The sequence below is a fragment of the Drosophila simulans genome, chromosome 2R, assembly GCF_016746395.2.
Source record: "Drosophila simulans strain w501 chromosome 2R, Prin_Dsim_3.1, whole genome shotgun sequence".
NCBI classification, from domain to species: domain Eukaryota; kingdom Metazoa; phylum Arthropoda; class Insecta; order Diptera; family Drosophilidae; genus Drosophila; species Drosophila simulans.
In genome coordinates this window covers 4492579-4498985 of record NC_052521.2, presented here as the reverse complement: position 1 = coordinate 4498985, position 6407 = coordinate 4492579, and positions in this window count along the sequence as shown.

Sequence of the window (6407 nt, the reverse complement as noted above, 5' to 3'; positions counted from 1 at the left end):
GACGCAAGATGGCGCTGCGGAGCACTAAAAAGTATTAAAACAATTTACACTTTGTAAAAAAGCAGCAACGGGGCAATAACACCAACTGTTGTGCGGCTTGTAGCACGTGTCGCAAGGGGTGGGGGGGGATGTGTGGCTGGAGGGGTGGCTGTGTAGTGCTTTATTAATATTTTTCACTTGGCCCAAAACAACATGGTGCCTGTCATAATCATAACTGTATCTCAGCGGCAAAGACAGCGGGAAAATTGTGGCAAAAATATAAGGAAATAAAATAAAATCAGGGCTGCCGTTGACAATCGCGTTATCATAATTCTCTTCTACTAAATTCAAATAGCATTTTCGCCTATTTGCATAAACAATGTGAAAGTCGTAAAGTGAAAAATTGCAAAATATATATAAAACACACAAGCGAGTGTGCAAAATCAGTGGCAAAGAGAAAGGCAGGGCGAAAGCACTTCAAAAGGGGCGGATGGGCATAGATGGGCATAGAACGCGCAAAAAGTAAAGCTGCAGTTGCTCGCTGAACAGTGAAGGTACAGTGGGGCAAAATCGGTTAACTAAGGTGGTACTTAAGCCCCACAATGTTTAAAATTATATATTCAAAACAAAAGTCTACTATTTATTGAATTATAAAGGTATGTGCTTTTGATATTTATGTTGGCATAGAATATACTTCGTTTCTACCATACATTTCATATTTCACAATTGTATTATGTTCTATAGGTTGAAATATTTTTCAAAATATCAATATATATATATTGATGTAAGAATAACTAAATATTCAGTAAATTCATTTAAATATGGACTGTTCTAGTAAGACTATGTTCGAATTTTTCAATAAGCTTTCATCAATAGTCTTATGCTTTTTATGACTTGATTGAAATTTTGCATCTACGAATTCCGCATTGAACATAACAACTTCGTACTAACACTACATTCAATCAAAAAACTTTAAGTTACCGTTAATTTTGTTAGTATTTTTGTACTTTTCAGGTGGAACCACAGTGAGCATCCTCTTGCGATTCTCCCAGTTGCTTCCGCCATGGCATAAAAACCACCAACAGGGAGTCTTTTCAATGAAAAGCGAGGTGCGTAGCCCCAATCCGCTTGCCAATCTCGGCGGCTGTGCCTCCTCCTGCTCCTCCTGCCCTCGGCTGACTTCCTCTTAAGACAATAAGCACTGGGCCAGGATGTTTGATGGGGAGTTGGGCTGGAAAGGCAGGCAGGAATCAGCGGGAGTCGCCACAATTCACACACTCGTGTGGCAGGAGTGTGTAGGCGGCAAATGTTTCCCTAATGATGACGTCGCTTATGAATTGTTGTCGCTGGCGGGGAAATGTGGCAAGAGATCTCAAGTGCTGCCTCCGTCGTATTTATGAAAAATATTGTTGCTCAGGGGGTGCGAAAACAACGGGTAGCTGGGAGGAGCAATGATTACGTTGATTTGCCAAATGGCGCTGATGACAGTCGGCGGCTGAAGAGGCTCCGCAAAGCCAGCGACTACGTGAGTCTACTGATTTTTAATTAAAAACGCAAAAACGCAAAAACCAGGCCGGTCGGAGGAAAACCACCCAAACAGCGGGTGAGAGTGGAAAAAATAAAGAAGAAAGCGGGACTCAGAAACAACAAGGAAAAACTCAAAGTGCGCGTCACAAGGTTTCCTTTTGTTAATCGACTTGATTGTAAAAATTTTCTTGCATAAGACCCTGTTCCCTTCCTCCTAACCATCTTGTTCTGTCACTCCCCTATATTTGACTAAATGGAAGAAAATTTTATCAAAATGTTACCTTAATTTAAAATTAAATGAAATTTTATAAGACCATAAATATATTTTGATAACTACAAAGTATAAACAACATACAACATACAACAACATACAACAAGATTGCTAGAATCACCTCTCTAGGCTTACTACTTAAGCTAAATTAAACTGAATTTTTATTTAATAAAAGATTAAAAGATTAAGACAAGGTTTTGTTTAAATTTATAAAATGATATAACTATTTTCGCACAGTACTGATTTGTTTTTTGAACGCCCTGCGACTGTTGCTGCGCTTCCAACGGCACAATCACCCAGAATCACCCCACCAGCACCACCCCGTCTGCACCTGTCGTCCTGGTTGGCAGTGGCTTCCTTTCGCCACCACCGCACCACCACCCCCTCCCCTACAAGTGTGCCCCAACACTTGGCTTTGTTATTTATGGCTTTGTTGTTGCCACGTGATGCTGTTGCTGTCGCTTTCCGTTCCCAGTCGATGTCCCCAGTTGATGCGACGTGCGTTTTCCGCACCCACCCACTCTGTTGACTTTTCACGCCCCTCAAAGGGAAATAAGGCACCAGTTTGTGTTTTTAATTTGACAAACATCTCGCGATTCCATTACTTCTGTCAGCAGCAGACGGAGCAGATTTCCAGCTCGCATTATGAAATCGAAAAAAAAACAACTCTTTTTTCAACTTGTTTAAAATTCTCTTTAGAATCTGGATGAACAATTTAAATCTCAAACAACAACAGAATTGCCGCAGTTGGTTAATAGTTAAACGTTGTCTTTCAATAGAATTGGTAATAAAAGATAGCAGTTTTGGGATCACTGCGTTCATACGGACGGACGTACGGACATACGGACTTGGCCAGATTGACATCCGGTTATCCTGATTTATAAGACCGGAAACGCTTCCTCCTGCCTGTTAAGTAAAAGGGAAATGCAAGTGGTCAAAGTTCACAGTAAGCGAAAGTAGAATTTTAGATTTGGCAAGTGGATTTAATAAGACTGAAGAAATGAGCTTGCAAACGTCAAATCAAACATTTTGAATTTATAATAAATCATTCAACAATTTACTATAATTAAATTTCATGAAGAGCTTTAACACACAACAATTTTAATATTTTGATACCCATTATGTGTCTTATACATTGCTTTCTAAGAGATTGTTAGTTTGCATTTGGTTTAATTGCCAATATATCTAATTAACTTAACCTAAATTGGGACTGCCTACTTTTGGGGCAAATGTTTTTTGCCTAACAAAAGCCATGTTTGTCAATTAAATGAACGTGTCATGCCATATTGTTTGCTCATTTGTCAAACATCGTGTTGTTGACGGGCAGAGGTAATTTGCCAGCACCAAAAACGAAAGTGAAAGGCGGCTGCATTGTGTGCATTGCAGCGATGATGAGGCTTTAAAAAGTGCATTAAAAATCTGCAATGGCAGCGATCAATTTCAGAGAGATTTCAGCACATGAGGGGGTAAATGGAATCGGATTGTGTACATAATTAAATGGCCATGCGTATGAACTGCTCCAAAGGGGAACTGGACTGGCTGGTTGGACAAACACCAGCCAACACCCTCAATTAGGAGCCATTGACTCGAGCCAACAGCAAACAAATAAAAGCAGGGCCCGGAGGCAAACACTTGGCTTTGTCGTCGAGCTGACACAATGAAAAGTGCACGGCAGCTGAAAACTGCACCCCCGCCACAGGATTCCCTTCCTCCCATCCGTATCCCATCCAATCCATCCCAACCCCCGGAATCACTAAGCTTTCATTAGGAATTATGAATATTGAATGGAACCCATCCCTCCCAGAGTTCTTGCCATCAAATCAGGCAAAAAGCCTTCAGTTTGCATAAGTACTTCAAGCAAATAAGCATTGCAATGTGAGTGTGTGTGTGTGTGAGTGGGAGTGGGGGTGGGGGTGTAAATAATTAAATTCTTAATTATCTCCAACCACCTTCCACCGGCAAAGAATTCCCGCCACTCATAAACTCTCATATGTGAGTGGAGTGGGTGTGTTTTCGGATGCCGACAGTGTCACATTCACTTAATTAGCTTTAATAATTCATATGTGCCGTAGGTGAAACTTTGGCTTTAAGCAGGTGAAAAGTTCACCCCCTCCCCCCTGCCACTAAGTGGAAGTAATGCCTTCCCGACAATGTCATCAGCGTCCTAATGAGCGAATTAGTATTCATTATAAGGTGTCGCTTCCTCGCAATTCTTTTCCAGCGACCCACGTTTGCATAATTCCCCGGCTTATCGGCCGACGGTGGGCGTGGCGCCGCCCCCGATCCTGTGAGTAGTTGCCAAGCAGAGTGGAAAAATTAAAATAAATTGGCTTTTCAGTCATAGTAGTTGTAGTTCGCAAGTGGTAACGACACCATTGTGGTTCATAGATGAGTTGCCTAAGGCAATTGCCTCGGGAATAGTACGGGGTAATCCTAGTCTATAGGGAACTCGGGCACAGATAAGCCAGGTGATTAAATGGGCCAATAAAGGAGGTAATTAGGGAGCGAATTTAATTTCTTTGTTGGCTTAACTGAATGAAGGGGAGAGTTTGGTATGAACTATAAATACCCAAAAAACACAGATATCACTGCCCAAATATATTGGCATTGATCTAAATACTTTTTTTGTCTGAATCGTACAAAAACGTGATACAAATAGAGCTTTACTAGATATTTAAACTGTTTTGAACAATTGAGAACAGCTCAATAATTGTCACTGTGAACGGCAGTCCACGTAGAAGACTTCCATTTAAATAAAAAGGCCACCATATAATGTCATTTTACGATCAGAACCATTGAGGTATTTTTATCTACAACTGCAAATTACGATTTTTCAAAAAGGGTTCAGTTCAGGAAAACAAAGTCTATGATTTCCGGTTTTGTATAAAACTTTCGCTTTAGAGTCCTGGATTAATTTTTATTTAACTTAACAGCTCAAACAGAAACAACTGACTCTACTTAAAGGTATTTTATAATCGATTTAAGCAGGGTTGAATAATCACCTTGGCATTGTTTATTTAAAATTAGAAAAACAAATATTCTAGTTAATAATATTTGGTTTAGTACACTTTGGCTAGCAGCAAAATATCTATTCCCTCTCCTTAGCAATCCACCGCCCATTGAGACAATATTGTTCCTCAAAATTTCCAAAATCAATTACAATTTAATAGGTAAACATTTATAAATATTTATTTTCTCTTTTTGATAATTGCTATATTTTTATACACACAAATAAATAAACCTTGACTTGTAACTACAGGCTTAGAAGGCAGCGTTCATTCTGTACGAACTTAATGAATATATAATTAATTTGATTAAATAATGATTTGATTTTGAAACAAGATTATGGCATAAAACATGACATTTTAACAAAATCTAAATAGTCATACAAGCACTACAAGTTACTTTAGTGCGCTAAAACAAATTATTCAAAACGTTTTTCACTATACAGAATGGTATAAATAATAACATAAAAAGTAAACTAGCGAATCAAAAAGTAAATAAGGTTTTTACTGAAATACATTTCATTAAACAGTTTGTGTTTATATTTTAATAATTAATAATATAATGCAATAAACGAGTCAAAAGCTAACTTGCGTTGTCACAACTAACAATTAGGTTTAAGAGATAACAATCTCAAATGAAATCCAACCACTAAACAATCTAAATTTCGAATCATCGATGAGTGTTAAGAGCAAAACCCTGGACAAAGATTCCTTTGTTGAAAAGGACTCCTTTTTGCAATTTAATTGTTCGGCACATTAATTCCCATTCATCGCCTCTTAGTCATTAGGCCAAATCGCCTGGCTGGCAGCTCAGCTCTCTGGTTTCGAAGTGAGGCAGGGAGCATTCAAATTAGGCATTCATATCACATATCACCCTCCTGACTCATTACCCTGACCTTCACTAGAGTCGGGGAACCACCCACACCATCATGTGCCCCCGAATCAATTACACGCCCATCAGCTTTGGCTTTTGGCCATTTCTTGGCCAACTCCACTTGGCCACTCGATGGCCAGTTGAGACACACACACTTGACGCGGCAGCTGGAAAGTTCATTACGCTTACCGGGAATCGCCGACTTTTCTCGGACCCGGGTTGGTTGACTTCTAATCCAATTAGAAATTCCGCCGCTGCACGTACTTTTTGCGGGACTTCTTGTTAGACTTTCACTGGCTCGTTAAGCAATTTGCGCGCCGGAGCGGACCGAAATTCAATTCGAGATGTCACGGGCGACAAACTGGAGGACAAAGAGTCGGCCGGGCAATTCAATTTGCTGGCATTTCAATTTTCAATTTTAAATTTTCACCTTCGTTATTCAATTATGCACACGCGTTCGTGGATTGGAATTCATTAAACACACTCCTGTTGTTCTCGGAACCCTCCTCAATCACCGGAAAGTGCAAGTCGAGGCGGCACGCGAAGAGTCGCGATTCGAGAGTCGCGAAAGGAAGGATCGGGATGGATTGGCTGTCGAGGATACTCCGCCGCACGTTGTGTAGTGCCGCGATAGCAAACCGCAACTGAACTCCGCCTGGAGACGGGCTGTCTGGCCAGGACACTCCATCGTCCTGGCGACTCCGTGTCTGCCGTCGAACTCCGGCTGCGTGGGGGTGCGTGTGTGTGTGGC